The 15,596-nt window shown below is 45.9% G+C and overlaps 1 protein-coding gene across 2 annotated transcripts in view; it reads left to right on the top strand.

Annotated features, from left to right (window-relative positions):
- The window catches only part of LOC128426859 (protein shisa-6), a 71,231-nt gene that overhangs the window by 13,618 nt on the left and 42,017 nt on the right, over positions 1-15,596 (top strand). The window contains exon 1 of one of the 2 annotated variants that reach the window (XR_008333291.1): positions 7,299-7,610. The exons of the other annotated variant lie outside the window; for it this stretch is intronic. The gene's annotated coding sequence lies outside the window, so the exon portion shown is untranslated. Of the gene's footprint in view, positions 1-7,298; positions 7,611-15,596 lie in introns of those variants that run through there. 2 annotated transcript variants of the gene reach the window in all.

Here is a 15,596-nt window from a genome sequence, read left to right as displayed (position 1 = left end):
CCCTCTGTACAAATATCACAATAACAGCACTCCGGCAACTAAGGCCATATATTTTGTCACAACAGCAGTGGTTTAGCATCTGTGCAGTCAAATCTGTGTTTTTCTTGCAGCCGGTAGCCTTTGATTCCTCTGCTGCCCCCCCCCAAAAAAATTAAGAAGGACAGATGGAGATTTTTGGAAAGGTCCACTGATGCTGAAATCTCTCTCTCTCTCTCTCTCAAAAAAAAAAGAAAAGAAATGTGAAGCATGTGCAAGAGCCTCAGTTGTTTAACAGTATTCTTCTATCCAGTGGATCCGCTCAGCTGCCTTGTGCCCAGAGGCAGGTATTACTGTGGTTTGAATCCCAAAATCAATGAAACACTGGTCTGAAGTTTGGTTAGGATATTGCTGCTGGTCGGTGTAATCTTTAGCATATATCACTTCAGGGCGGTAGAGGGAAATGAACAGTTTAACCAAGCCTCCCCCGTGCTCTCATCGTCTGTTAAGAGCACTCTTCATACGCACAAAAGCAGAACAGACTCAGCTGCATAATATAATGCTTCTCTCCTTGACTGATTGAAGGATATAAATCGCTTCTTCCTACAATGTGCGCAGGGTTCCCTGAAAACACATAGTCGTTAATCTTCACCCTTTTTTAATGATTTGGAAATTGTCAGTAAATCACTAAAATCTGTCTCTTGACCCCCGGCCAAAAAACCCATAGGTGGATTTGAGCCTCCCGAGCGGGGAACACGTGGGCTGCCGTGAAGCTGCAGCGATGAGGAGGAGGAGGAGGAGGAGGAAGCGTGTTAAGGTTACCAGCCAGTAAACAGTCCAGTTGAATTTAAATCATACCGGGCCTCATTACATTTTTGAAGAGGTTTGCACAGCTTGGTTTGCTCTGGCTGAGAGTAACAACGATGCGTAGAAAAAAAAAGAAAAACAGATGCAAATACATTTTCACTGGTCAGCCAGTGGGAAAAAATTCAGTTTCCACATGAATCTGAAAACAGATGTTGTCTTCTTTGCTGTGTCTCTGGTGAGCTCTTTCAGTACATACTGTACGTTCTACGCCGCACTGACAGAACAAGGTTTGGGACTCATGGTGGAGTCCTCTGGCTAGAATATGCGTCTGTTAAGGTGCTTAATTATACAGATTGAGAGTGTGTTTTGTTAATTATATGGCAAGCTGTGTGTGTGTGTGTGTGTGTGTGTGTGTGTGTGTGTGTTGCAGCGCAGCCCTTGGGGAGGACAGGTGAGGTCAGGGGCTGTTGCTGTGCGTCAGAGCAGCTGGATGCTTCACATCTGTACGGTTGGATACAATAACAAGTCGTGTGCTGGATTCTTAACAAGATCAGCCACGAGCACTGGGGGGGGGGGGGGGGGGACGCTGAAATCCAAATTCACTCTGAGTTACTTTGGCAACATTTACCTTTTTGCTGCACAGCCTTCCCCTCCGCTCACCCTGTGTGACTCTATTGCAGTTGGCAGTGTCCTACATTTCATAAAATGCCTTTTAGCGACTTTAAGCAATGGGGCCGTGAACTTGTTGTCACCATCTCTGAGCTACACAAAATTTTTTTTTAGCTGTGTCCCAATTCCAAGCTATGCACGCACACTCTTACCAGGTTTTGAATATGTGTTGTTGTCGAACTAAAGTGGAACAAATATAGGCTTTTATTGTGAAGCGGCTTTAAGAAATTCAATGTTTTTTTATAGAGCACAAGATATAGACAGCGTTGAGGCAGTTTTTGTCATCGGATCAGTTTTTAAAATATAGTGAGAAGGTGAGAGAACCAGCAGCACACAGCGAGCTGCTAGGATTAATATCGTCACCTTTATTTTACTGATAAATCCAAAATAACCTTTTCCCAAGTCACGCCTACGGCTCGGAATGTGGCAGGAAGTCTCCGTCACTGTCAAAAGCTGATCCATGTCCATGAGTGTGAAGTTCACCCAAACACCCAAAGACTTTAATTTATTAGTAATTAGTCACTCTTTATAGTGTGTGTGTGTGTGTGTGTGTGTGTGTGTGTGTGTGTGTGTGTGTGTGTGTGTGTGTGTGCGTGTGTGTGTGTGTGTGTGTGTGTGTGTGTGTGTGTGAATGGCTGAATGAGACTTGTTCTGTAAAGAGCTTTGATCAGAAAAAGCACAATATATAAAAAATGATGTCCATTTAAATACAGTCCGCTCATGTGTTGTGCTGTCTTAATATCTACTGAGATTATACACCTGGTGTGGTGGATCAAAATTATCCCACAATGCAGCATTCATTGCAATTAGTTGTCACTAATCAGCAAAGACAAAAACTATATTTCAATTATTTTTGGATGAATAATGAGATCAGTCATTTCTGAAATTGTCACGTCATCTCCACAGCGAACTTAACAGTGAATGATTTCACTCAGTCTTGCTTTCAGGACATTTTTTGCTAATTAAATACATATGTAGACAATCTTCAGGAACACATTTTTGCTTTCTTGCTGAGAAACAATTGAATACTTATCATCTGTAGGTCCTTTTGTTTGAGTTCTGTCAGCTGCAAAGAAACATCCACACACTGCGGCATTGTCGCAGTGTTAGAGACACACAATTTTCTAGTTGAGGGAAAGGTTTTGGTCACACCCTTCATTAAAAAAACTATTTGATTGCATTGAATTCTGCCTTTTCGTGGTTGCATCTTGAGGATACAGGAAGACGTTCAATCGATTCCTTTTCTTTGCAGCTGCGGCCGATAATAGTTTGTTTTTGATGTTACTTAAACTTAAAATCCCCCTCTGGTAAAAAGCGAATGTGAATTGAATTCATCTGAAATACACAGTGGTTTATGAGATTGTCACACTTTATCTTTCACGTGTTAGATATAAAACTTTGTGTATAATGTCTGTGCTTATATAGGTTTTTAATAGACAGCTTTTTCTAGTCTTGATGACCAGTTATAGCACAGTTTTGCAATTCACACACACAATCAAACTATGTGCAGCACTTTCTCCATAACATATCACCCGTACACTGCCGGGACAGCAGCCAGATTCGGTATCTTGCTCAAGGACACTGCGGCAAGTAGGACGGGGGGGCTGTAATCGAACCACCGACATTCTGATTAGTGGACGACCCCATCTACCCTTGTGAGGCACAGTTGGAAACATTAATTTCAGGAACACGACATCACATTACATTCACATGTGGGCAGGTGTGATTTATCAAATGTCAAAACAGTGAATAACTCACAAAGAGCTACATTTGTTATTTGGGCATTTTACACGTGATGGAAGCAATTAGTTGTGTTAAATATGGAACCAAATAAATATGATATAAGTACAGTTCAGATGAAACATCTGTTATGAAGGCATGAATTCCACACGTGCTTCTTGCAAAAGCAATCAACACCCCCATGTCTTTATAATTCACAGCAGTTCACAGACCATTTGCTTTTCTCACTTCCATGATTCCCTCTGAATCCCTGTGCAACAGAATGGAGTCAGGTGTAGTGTGAGGGAGGGTGTGTCCATCTGCTCCCTGCACCATCTCCCTTTGCTCAAAATGTAACCAAACAGTGGTGAACACCAGAAATACTGCTACGTATTCCTCCATTTTCTTTTTTTCTTATCTCTGGCCTTGTGTTTTCTCAGGGTGACAATCTTTTACTAACGCTGAACTTTATTTAGCATGCACAGCTGCTTACCTTGCTCCCGTCCCCTCGGCCATCTGTCCAGATCGATGCGGCCGCCTCACACATTCCTTTGCTCCTGTGTATTCTTTTGTCCTCTTGTCCAAAATTAGGAGGCAGCGAGGTTGAGGCTTCTGTCAAACTGAGCCAAACTAATGAGGATGCTCGCTGATTTTGTGTGTGTGTGTGTGTGTGTGCCGCTGTCAGATGGGTACCGCACTGTTACACTGCCTTGGGTGTAAAAACTGCAGAACTCAGTTTGAAGCTTGGGAGTCGCCAGTAATTGTATAAAAGTTCTCCGGGAAACGTAATCTCATAAGATAGATAAGAGGGAGCTGGAGCTGCCTTGTTTGCTGGCAGTGGGGACGCAGCGCCACACCGCATCATCGCTTCTGGCCCGACGCAGCCCGAGGCCCAATCGCATCCTTATATTAATTGTTCTTGTCACAGAAGAACTGCAGTGTACTTTTCCATTCGCTCACTGTCACAGGCTCCAACTCCCCCACTGTAAATCACTGTCACGTTGTCGGACATATTTCCCTGCGCTGGGAGTTCAAGAGGAGCGTGCAGATTGAGACCCGCTGCCACTGATGTTACTGGATTACAACCCCAACACCAATTCTCGGCCTCAGTCGGGGGAGTGGATTGACAGCCAGCACGCAAATACGATAGTGTATTCAAAATGCCGCTCGGCAGCTGTTATTGGTTGAATGCGTCCATTTTAATTATTTTTCCATATGTCAGTCTTGTTGATATAAAACGCAGCCAAGCCGCAGCATCCGGAGAAGTGATTACTTCAGACAAAGCCTCCATCCTTGACTTAGCGTGTGCTATACTTCATTACCTTGCTAAGCCCAATTTATAATTCGGCCCCGTGCACCAAGTCAAATTGGTTTTCATGGCAGACAATTATTGTTTTTATGAAGCATCGGAATTAGTGGGGGATGTTATCACACAACTTTTATTTACAGTGCAAATTTCAGCACATTAACGAGAGCAAGAGCCACTAATTGGTGTTGTGTTGACGTGGCGAGTTGTAGCGCACAACATTGCAGTAGGAAGAGGCCGTGGAGACTATCAAGGGAAAGGACTTGGGGGGGGGAATAAAAGCAAACAATGCGAATGCCAATCATTTGGTTCTGCTCCGACACACTAGCAGCTGTTTGCCTCTTATTTGGCCTTTTCGTTCACCTGTTGTGAAGAACTAGATGACAGGGTTTAAAAAAGCTCCCGTCTGTGTTTCACTTCTTCATTTCTGCGAGACAGTCATCCCCCGTTTCTCCCAGTGAATCAGAGGCCGCGGAACAACAAGCCCACAGGCAGCAGCATCATCATTTGCAGCCCATGTAATCAACACTCCAGGCTGATGAGGCAGACGACGAAAACATCCGCCCGCGAAAACCTTCGGTGTTGTTTCAGGTACGCGGGGAGAATCAGGCGCAGACGGGAGCTGATTCATACAGTGGCTACGAACAGCTGTGACGCATCACCGAGCCGAGGATGGTGAATGAGATCTCTGATGCAAAAGACTCACATTGTTCCAGCAAATCAAATAGTGTAATTCTTACTCACTTCAACCTAGAGTCAACTTTCCAGGCTCTAAATGAGTATATGTGTTTTTCACTCTATTATTGTGACATCCAAAGCTTTTCTACACTGAAATAAAACCATTATCCCTTAAGTCATCTTGTAGAACAACAGAGACTTGACAGGCAGCTTCAAGGGTCATTTCAAAGAAGGAATTATGGAAACTGTGCAAATGCTTCTATGCTAAATCTACTTTGTTCTTACTGCTGCATTTAAATCGAATATAATCACTTCTAAGGTCATTCTGGATTCAGCCATATATAATTCATAATAAATAAATATACTCCTCAAACGTGGATGGACAGATGTGCCATCAGTGGCCTCGGGTATATCTTCAAACTGCTGCCCTGCTCTGAACCTGACACTCTGCACCGTGCCGTAATGATACTGTGCCAATAAGCTATTAGATACGATAGACTTCATCAATATGTCTATATTCATTCTCCTCAGTATTTATTATATCTCAAAAAGCCTTTTAATGTGAACATATATTCAGGTTATTAAGAATCTCCTGGAGCTATTTCATGGTAGGAGCCTAAACTCCACTGCAGGGGAATGGCAGCATGTTTAAGTCTGACATAATTTCCCCTAGGATCAATAAAGTATCTATCTATCTATAACCTGGATTCATCCATTCAAACCAAAATCTTATGAGTAAAAAAGATGTGGCTTTCAAAATTCAAATAAAAATAATTAATATTGCAGGAACATCCATGAATTTGCTATTTTGGATTTTCTGAAAACAATTCATTCCTTTGTAAAACAAATTTATAAATTAATCTTTCTCTACAAACTTTACATAATTTATTTTTGCTGTGAAAAATAGTCACTAAATATGTTACAACAGCTGTGTTGTTTGCTTCTCCACTACTCTTACTAAAAATAGTCAAGGCAGAATCTGGCCTCCTTGGGTCACATGACCACCATCTTAGGCATTAGCCCTAACTCTAACCCTAAGAGTCCCCTCGAAATGTGTCCCATAAAAATATACCCTCTACATGACTGGTTTCTCTCCTACCAAAGATATATTTCTTCTTTCAGTGACAAAACGTCCTCTTTAAACACTTTGAAAGCAGGTCCCACTTCAGGGAGCAATCTGTGGCCCCAAATCACTTTTAGGGACTGAGAATCCAGCCGAGCTGCTCTCGTTTTACTCGGTGGCCGATTTTGATTGACAGCAGGCACAGTGTACCTGCTCATACAAATTGATGGTCAGGTTCTGGGGAGCTGGCACGGGTGACCTGCTGGCTAAGCACTCTTGCAGAATAACCATTAAGAAAGTGTTAATAAGGTCCAGGAGAGAGCAGGGCCAGGACCAGAGCACTCAGTACAGGGACAGGGATCAAGACAAATTTCAATATGGAGAGATGATCAGAAACCTCTATCACTTGACCCGTCTCTGGAGCCTCTCCTTCTGAATATGCAGCAGATTCCAAGATATCCAGACCGAGGTGAGGCATTGTGCTCCTGTAAAAAGTAGAGAAGATCTTATTTTCGTGGTAAAGCCCTGCTCAGTTAGGGGTTAAGTGGCTGTTGGAAGGTAAAGTAAGAGAGTGTGACATTGCTGTTTTATCATTCACTTTGAGCTGCAGCAGAACCAGCGAGGAGCGGAGGAGAAGCTGCGTTGTAAAGACTGACTCGCCGAGCCTTTCACCCAAACAAGAGACCGAGCTGCAGTTTTTCTTCTCCCTCATTTACACAACTCACAGGCTCGAGTGTCCTCCAGCCAAGGACTGAATTAACGACTATCCCTGGGTGTTGAGACATTAACACATGCGTCACACACATCGTAGCCTTTTCCAAAATACCACCGGAAAAATACGCTGAGGTCAGTGAATGACAAGGCAACCTACAATTCCTGACAAGACTCTCCGGTATCCCGAGGAACAATAGCACTTCCCGATACACTGCAGTCAATTACAGTGATGTGAGATGTGGGGGCCGAGAGAGGAAATGACAGTGGGGAGACAGCTCTCTTATCATTGTCCTTCTGTTGTGGCCACTTTGAAACAAGTGGAGCTATTTGTCTGGCTATTTGTCCCCTTCCCTCCAGCACCTGCAGGGAAGGGGACGAAGGCTTTATCTCTGAGACAAACGGGAGCGGGGAATATGCAAGAAAATGTGGAGTAAACGGAATATCTGAGCGGTGGAAAGTGAGCGAGCTAAACAGGAAGAGGGATTTGGAGAGTCGCAGTTTGGCAGTTCAAAATGGCAGGAGAAGAGACAGAGTCCTTGCAGGCAGGTAGCCGGGGACAATGGGCTGGCAAGGCTGCTGAGATGTTTGCTCGGGCACGGGAGTGTATGCTTAACGGGAAGCATTAATCAAGATGCTGCCCACCACACAGCAGGGCAACTTTTATCGCAGCTCATTAAAGTAAGTGCAGATATTTGTATGCATCAGTTGAGACAAGGACTTCTTCATGCGGATTTTCCCTTCTTTAGATTTGTTATTCATCATCTTTTGGTCAACGGGGTCCTGTACACAAATAAACTCAAGTGGAGTCTGGGTGCCTGATGAATGTGGAATCCACCATGTGCTGAAACATCCCATCTGCAGATTGCTTCTGAAGCTTAGGTTTATTTAGCTAGCTCAAGAGTTTTTTACATGCATAATGAAAGTGAATAAACCTTCCCTCTTGTTGTTTAGCTAGTCTTTTCTTCAGAGTTAAATTAAAGAAGTGTAATGTTACCTTCTTTTTTTATGAGGAATATTTATTGTCCTTTAAAGTTCAGAATTGAGTCTGGAAATCCAGTTCTTCTGTCCTCCGGCTCTTCCCCAGGGAGCGGTTCCCTGATGAAAAAGACCATTTAACAACTTTAAATCCTCACCTTCTTGGCCCCTTACCTCACCGACTTCACCCCTCCTCTGCAAGTCCATCCAAGATAAAATGACTTAAAATGCCATGCCCTCCCGGGAAATAAAATGAACTTTGCCCCAAATATATCATCCCTGTGGACTCTTTCTGCCTCCTGGGTTAGCAGATGAACAGAGGTTGGTAGTTCAATTGTATTTTGACTTTGGTCCCAGTCTTTGAATTATAAGCTTGTCTACATTTGAGACCTTTTGTATTATTTTCCGTCACAGCTTACACATTGGGAACTGAACACGATGTTTAGTTTAGATTGATTTTTTTTTATTATGTCCAAACGAGAGCAGTGAACACCCTCTCTCATTAAAAGACATGGCGCCGATCTGAAAGCTGTTAATCCACTGCTAAAAGGACAGTGTTGAGCCTCTGAATCAAACAGCTCTCTCTTTTCAAGCTTCCCTGTTTAATTTGCCTCTCAGCCCAGATTACATTTATTAAATTACACAATGGTAGTCGTTTGGATGTTTGTTTCCTCCATAAAACTCTAACCTGGTAATCAGCCATTGTCACTCAAGGTGGCCAAGCCTGAAACCGGAGGGGGTAACATGTGTTGTGTGCACGACAGCAGAGCACTGCACTGGGTTAACAGATATTTAGCAGGGGAAGGACAAGGGAGAGCTGTCTCAAGCAGTTCATCATATTGAAAAGCACGACATTGTGTTTTGACTGTCGTGTCCTTCACAGGGTTGCTTTGAGTGATAAAGCAGTTGTTATAAATAGTCATGCTCAGGGTGTTGTGAGGATACTTCTTCAAGTGCTTAGGATAGGCCCGGGTAAAAACAGATCCTGGCAGTGCCGTGTTGACCTCAAGCCGCTTTATACCCAGCTCCCTGCAAGGCAAACTCCAGCTCTCATCTGTAATCTATTATTCATAACTAAGAGGCAAAGACTGGGAAAGGCAGATAAATCGGCCGCTTTTTCTCTCCATCCACCTCTAGCCCCGTATTACTATTATCCACAGGTCATTGTGTGGGAAAACAAATGGACTGATTGCCTTTTGTTGTATGCGAGGTGGGGACATTTTTGTATTGTGTGCAGAATTTGAATGTAGACTCTCCATTCCGAGCACACAAGCTATGACTGCAGTTGCATTGTGCAAATAATGATGCATGGGAGGGATCAAATTAAAAATGATCAGCTCTGGGTTGGGATCCATCTCCAAATCTATTTCCAGCACATGAAAAATTGAAAAGGCAACAGGGAGCGCGTGTGTTTTGAGTTTGGTGTTAATTTGCTATGTCATTCTCTCCTATTTTTTCATGGATTCTGCCTGAATGATTAGGGTTTATTTAGTCTGTTGATGCAGACAGTTTGATTTTGATGTCGGTTTTCGTCTCTTCAGGGATGACATTCACATTTTAAATGTTTTATTTGGCTCTACCAACAGTTACCATAATTTCAAACCAGAGTCCTAGCCAAAGCCCACCTATCTCCCTAATGGGAGATAGGTCCCCATCATGTCTCAATTTGAACAAACTTTTGTGTCTGCAATGTGAGTAATATTTTCACACATTCACATAATAAATGGAAACACATGTATACCCCCCAGCAAATGCCATCAGGCTAGCAGCCCAGTTTAGCAGCCCTGATCATATTACAGGCAGATAAATGTCTCCTGTTGTGATAATCAGTAATCATTATGAATTTACAGTAGGCCTAAGAACCTAATCAATTCACTAGTTTTGCATCCACTGATAACAAATCAGTATGAGACATCCTTTGCCTGTAGCTCTCAGTGAATTAGGGTTAGGGTTAAAGTTAGGAGAGATGGATCGACAAAACCTTAAAATTTACATTTTTACCATGTCTTAAACACAGAGGCGAGAAATTAAGAGGCAAACCTGCAAAAATAAGTGGAGGAACAAGATGAAAATTCCATCATCCACACAGCACATTACATTCTCATTTGGCAGCTCCTTTTATCCAGAGCGACTTACAACTGATGGACAGCACTAAAACTTCAGTACAGCTAGAGACCTTGAAGTGAGTACAAAGTGCTGAGTCTGTTTAATAAAACACTTTCAAGCTCGGCATGTTAGGCTGTTAGAGGTGAGAGGGCGTTAGTTGCTCTTGGATGAGGTGAGTCTCCAAGAGAGAAATAGAGAGGGACCCACCTACCCTGGTAGCATTCGAGAAGCAATGCCACATCGAGTGAGGTGACCAAGGAGGAGCATAAGATAAAGTTCAAGTGGATGGGTGCTAGGTGAAGAGAAGACGCAGGGCTTCATTCTGGACTATCTGAGTATTTCACAGCTTGGAGCGAGGCTTGCCAGGGCAATAGAATTGTAGTAGTGGAGGTGACAGAAAACCATGGCCTTTTCCAAACGTTGGGTAAGGCCTGATTTTTTCTTATGTTGTATCGTGGAAAGTGGCACAACTGGGGTGATCTGGTGATAATCACAGTTATTGTTGTATGTGATCTGTGTAGGATTGATAAGAGAAACCAATGCAAGTATATTATTTCACACAAAGTAGGTTGTGCATATTGCAAAGAGAAGGGCCCCCAGCAGGAGCCTTGTGGCACCCCTGTGAGGAGGGGACGGGACAAACATGTTTGTCAATTCCATTACACATTGAAAGAATCCCCAAATGTGGGTGTCTATATTTGGAGAGAATAGTGAGCAGTATGCGATTGCTTCATGTATCAAATGCTGCTGATCGGTCCGCAAGATAAGAAACGAAGACTGAGCTGCAGTTCTAGCTGCCCTTTGGGCTTCTATCATAGATAACAGAGCTGTTTCAATGGAGTGGGCCCTCTTACAGCCACTCTAATTTGAATTAAGGAGGCCATTCAGTAAGAGGGATTTTGCAGCAGCTCTTTCAATTGCCTTAGTTAAGATTGGAGGTAATTAGATAATAGTTCTTGACCTGGGCCGGGTCAAGTGAGTCTTCCTTAAATTAGTGAAGCATTTAACACGTGTGATTGCTGGAGCAATAGTTGAAGATATGGTAAGGAGGAAGTTGGTGGAAATAGGGTCAAGCGCATATAATAGCAGGGCTGCCAGTCAAACTCTCTGATACCTTGTTCTCAGTGAGAGGGGTAAACGGGAGAAATGATGTGCAATTGGCCTCAGGAGAGGGAGAAGCACATGTAGTAGGGCTGTTCCATGTTTTTTTTATGCTTTCTACTCAACTAGAGGACCAAGGGAAAGAGGTGATAAGCTATTGACCATAGGAGTGGAGAGGGACAGAGCGAAGAAGGATCGGTAAATGTTTGTGTTGCTTATATGCTGCCGTCAGAGAAAGGGTTGATCATGGACAGTGTTGTGTCCTCAACTGGGGGAGAGTGGATGTCCTTAAGTGGTTCAGAGCCAAGATGTATCAGCTGTAGTGTCTGGAGGTGGTTGAGGATTGAGTAATGCTTTTAAGGTGTATTTGTTTGTACTAAAAATATTGTATAAAAGCAGCATTAATGCTGGATGAGAAGGAGGCCATGAGCAACTCATTACCCTTGAGAATGGCAACTTACGGTGGCCTTTAATTTATCACTAAAATGGAAATGTAACGTCTATGTTACGGTTTGAAGGAGGAGATGGACCCAAGATGCAGAGGTTATAACAAAAGGGGATTTAATATACAAAAACGTCTTTAACAAGACAAAAACAAAACAAGAACACTAACAAAAGTAACACTGGCGACAAGGCGCACTGAGAACAAGGAACGAGGAAGCAGGAGAAGCTGGTCGAAATCGCTGGAACAAACAAACCATTTCTCACGACGTGGGGAGAAAACAACTAGTACAACCCGACACCAGACAAAGGGAAACAGAGGCTTAAATACAAAGCAGGAAAGCCGGGGCAATTACACCAGGTGAAACACATGAGGATTGAGAAGACAATTAACGACAGGAAGTGAGAAGCTGAAACAAGACAGTGACAGCGGGGCTACAAAATAAAACAGGAAATAGAAAACCATAAACATAAATGACTGAGCGTCACAGTACCCCCCCCTCAAGGACCGGATCCCAGATGGTCCATAACGAGCACCGAATCGGGAGGGAGGAGGGGGGAACCGGAGGAGGGACTCCGGGACGTGCCCAGGTTCTCGGACCGACGGCTCCGTGGCCGCTTCGGAACCTGGCATAATGTCTCAGGTGGACGGCCCCGAGGCCGGACAGGAACGCAACACGGGGGCTCCTCAGGAGGACGGCCCGGGACAAAGTACATAGTCTCAACCCGACGGCTCCGTGGCCGCTTCGGGGCTGAGCGCAGAGGCTCGGGAGGACGGCGCCGTGGCCGCACAAGAGCAGAGTTCTGAGGCTCTTGGGGGCGGTGCCGTGGCCGCTCAGGGACAGAGTTCAAGGGCTCCGCTGGACGACGGTCAGGAGCCAAACACGGGAGCTCCTCAGGAGGGCGGCGCCTTGGCTGCTCCGGGACAGAGTTCAAGGGCTCCGCTGGACGACCTGGAGGCCGGTCAGGAGCCAAACACGGGAGCTCCTCAGGAGGGCGGTGCCTTGGCCGCTCCGGGACAGAGTTCTGAGGCTCCGCTGGACGACCTGGAGGCCGGTCAGGAGCCAAACACGGGAGCTCCCCAGGAGGGCGGCGCCTTGGCCGCTCCGGGACAGAGTTCTGAGGCTCAGGAGGGCGGTCCAGAGCCCAGCACGGGGGCTCCACGGGCAGGTGGACCGAAGACCAGTCAGGGGTAGAGGGCAAGAGCTCCGACCTCAACCCTGGACGTGGGGCAAGAACTGGAGCTAGCACCGGGAGGATCTCCGACGCCGAAACACAGGGGACGTCTGCCGAGAGCCTCCGGCGCGGAGCAGGCACAGGTGCTGTGTGCGGAGCCGGCACAGCGAGGATCTCCGACGCCGAAACACAGAGGACGTCAGCCGAGAGCCTCCGGCGCGGAGCAGGCACAGGAGCAGGGACCGAAGCTGGGTGCAGAGCTGGCACCGCGAGGATCTCCGACGCCGAAACACAGAGGACGTCAGCAGAGAGCCTCCGGCGCGGAGCAGGCACAGGAGCTGGGTGCGGAGCTGGCACCGCGAGGATCTCCGACGCCGAAACACAGAGGACGTCAGCCGAGAGCCTCCGGCGCGGAGCAGGCACGGGAGCAGGGTGCGGAGCTGGCACCGCGAGGATCTCCGACGCCGAAACACAGAGGAAGTCAGCCGAGAGCCTCCGGCGCGGACCAGGCACGGGAGCAGGGTGCGGAGCTGGCACCGCGAGGATCTCCGACGCCGAAAAACAGAGGACGTCCACCGAGAACCTCCGGCGCGGAGCAGGGACTGGAGCCGATGCTGGAGCAGACGCCGCTGTGAGGACCACTGACGTCAGAGAACGAGAGACATCAGCTGGAAGCCTCCGGCGTGGAGCTGGGACCGGAGCAGGTGCTGGAGTAGACGCCGCTGTGAGGACCACTGACGTCGGAGAACGAGAGACATCAGCTGGAAGCCTCCGGCGTGGAGCTGGGACTGGAGCCGGTGCTGCAGCAGACGCCGCTGCGAGGACCACTGACGTCGGTGAACGAGAGACATCAGCTGGGAGCCTCTGGCGTGGAGCTGGAGACTGCGACCCAGTCGGGACTGTAGGTGGCTGGTCCCTGTGAGCATGCTGGTCCCTGCTTCGGCTGTGGATCCCCCCTCTCTCACGTCCGCAATCAGCCAGAGGAAACCCCTTGAGGTTGCGGGGTCCCCAAAAAACCCTGTCGCTTCCAGCGTACAGGACTACGGATGGGGCTGGAGGGTGGCGCCTGCGAGCTGGCCTTAAAGATGCGGGGTTACTGCTCCGACCTCCGCCACCAACTGCAGACCTCTGTTGAAGGCTGCGGGGTCCACCAAAAGCCAGGCGGGTTCCCTCAAAAGGGTTTGAGAAAAGAAAACTAAAAAAACTAACCTCTGCTGGGTCCATAGTTTGGTCGGGTTGTTCTGTTACGGTTTGAAGGAGGAGATGGACCCAAGATGCAGAGGTTATAACAAAAGGGGATTTAATATACAAAAACGTCTTTAACAAGACAAAAACAAAACAAGAACACTAACAAAAGTAACACTGGCGACAAGGCGCACTGAGAACAAGGAACGAGGAAGCAGGAGAAGCTGGTCGAAATCGCTGGAACAAACAAACCATTTCTCACGACGTGGGGAGAAAACAACTAGTACAACCCGACACCAGACAAAGGGAAACAGAGGCTTAAATACAAAGCAGGAAAGCCGGGGCAATTACACCAGGTGAAACACATGAGGATTGAGAAGACAATTAACGACAGGAAGTGAGAAGCTGAAACAAGACAGTGACAGCGGGGCTACAAAATAAAACAGGAAATAGAAAACCATAAACATAAATGACTGAGCGTCACAGTCGAATGGGATTGGTTTGTCCAAGCTGGGCCAGTGTAAAAACACTGAGCTGCAACAGGGTGTGAAGAGGCCCCTTTACCTATGTAGATATGAAGGGGTAAAGCTAAGCTAATGAAAATGCAAGGGTTCTTAGTTTGAGGTGGTTATAGACCAATTAAAACATAATTATGAATATAATATTCCACAGTCTCCTAGGGATCAGCACCCTGTCAAATTTAGGATTAGGCTCCAGTTTGAAAAACCATTGGATGGGAAAGCTTTAGCATGCCAAGAGGAGCTCTGATGGGCTGATAAAGCTATACTCCATGAGCTGTTGGTTGGAGGAATAAAGTGCAACCATGTCTACATCTCTGAGCTGTCACGGACTCCATTCCCCTGCTGCACATTACACCACAGCGTTCTCGGCAATCCCTGACCATATCGGCAAATTGCCTCCACATTGTTTAGATGCAGGTTCTGAGAACTTTGAACATGCTGTGGTGCTTGAATTATCGCTGATAGATGCTACAGATATTCAATCTACTGGCCCCGACTGTGGGGTTATAGACAAGGGGTGCTGAGGTATTATAATTGACAGGCCCCTTCAATAGCGATAAATAATGAAGTTTCCCCCGGGGCCATTACGGATTGGGGAAGGGAGTGTATCGGATGGAGCGAGGTGTTCTCACATATCGAGCCAGCCTGTTAACCCCCCACAGAGTGAGGCATGGAGGGAATATGATATCGGTGTGAAAACACAGGAGGGGGAGTGACTCACACTGCTTCATTATGAATCAACCGGAAGAGGTCTTTACATGATGTAACTAGTATTTATGTGAGGTAATTCTCTATTTGTTATAAGTACACCCATGCCAGTGGTTTTGCATGGCCCAAATAATTTACATTTAACAAATGGCAACAGTCATAGGCAACGACTGGGTATCAATTATAAGAAACCAAATGCTTTGTTTGCCGTTTATTTTCAGACCATGCTCTTGAACCTAACTTGCACAGTGAACCGCAAGTCTGTATTACATTTTGCCCGTTGCGTTACCATATTTAGATACTAGGGTGCAGACTTGAAATTAATTCCATGCAGGATTTTACATTTTTATAGGGATTGGAATGAAAAACCATAGTTGCGATAGTTATTTCTTTCCATTCATATTCCTTTAGTATGAAATAATAGCGTTACATTCGGTGTTCATAGAAATAT

This window comes from Pleuronectes platessa, chromosome 21 (assembly GCF_947347685.1).
Source record: "Pleuronectes platessa chromosome 21, fPlePla1.1, whole genome shotgun sequence".
NCBI lineage: Eukaryota > Metazoa > Chordata > Actinopteri > Pleuronectiformes > Pleuronectidae > Pleuronectes > Pleuronectes platessa.
This window is presented reverse-complemented; position numbering and strand designations above follow the sequence as displayed.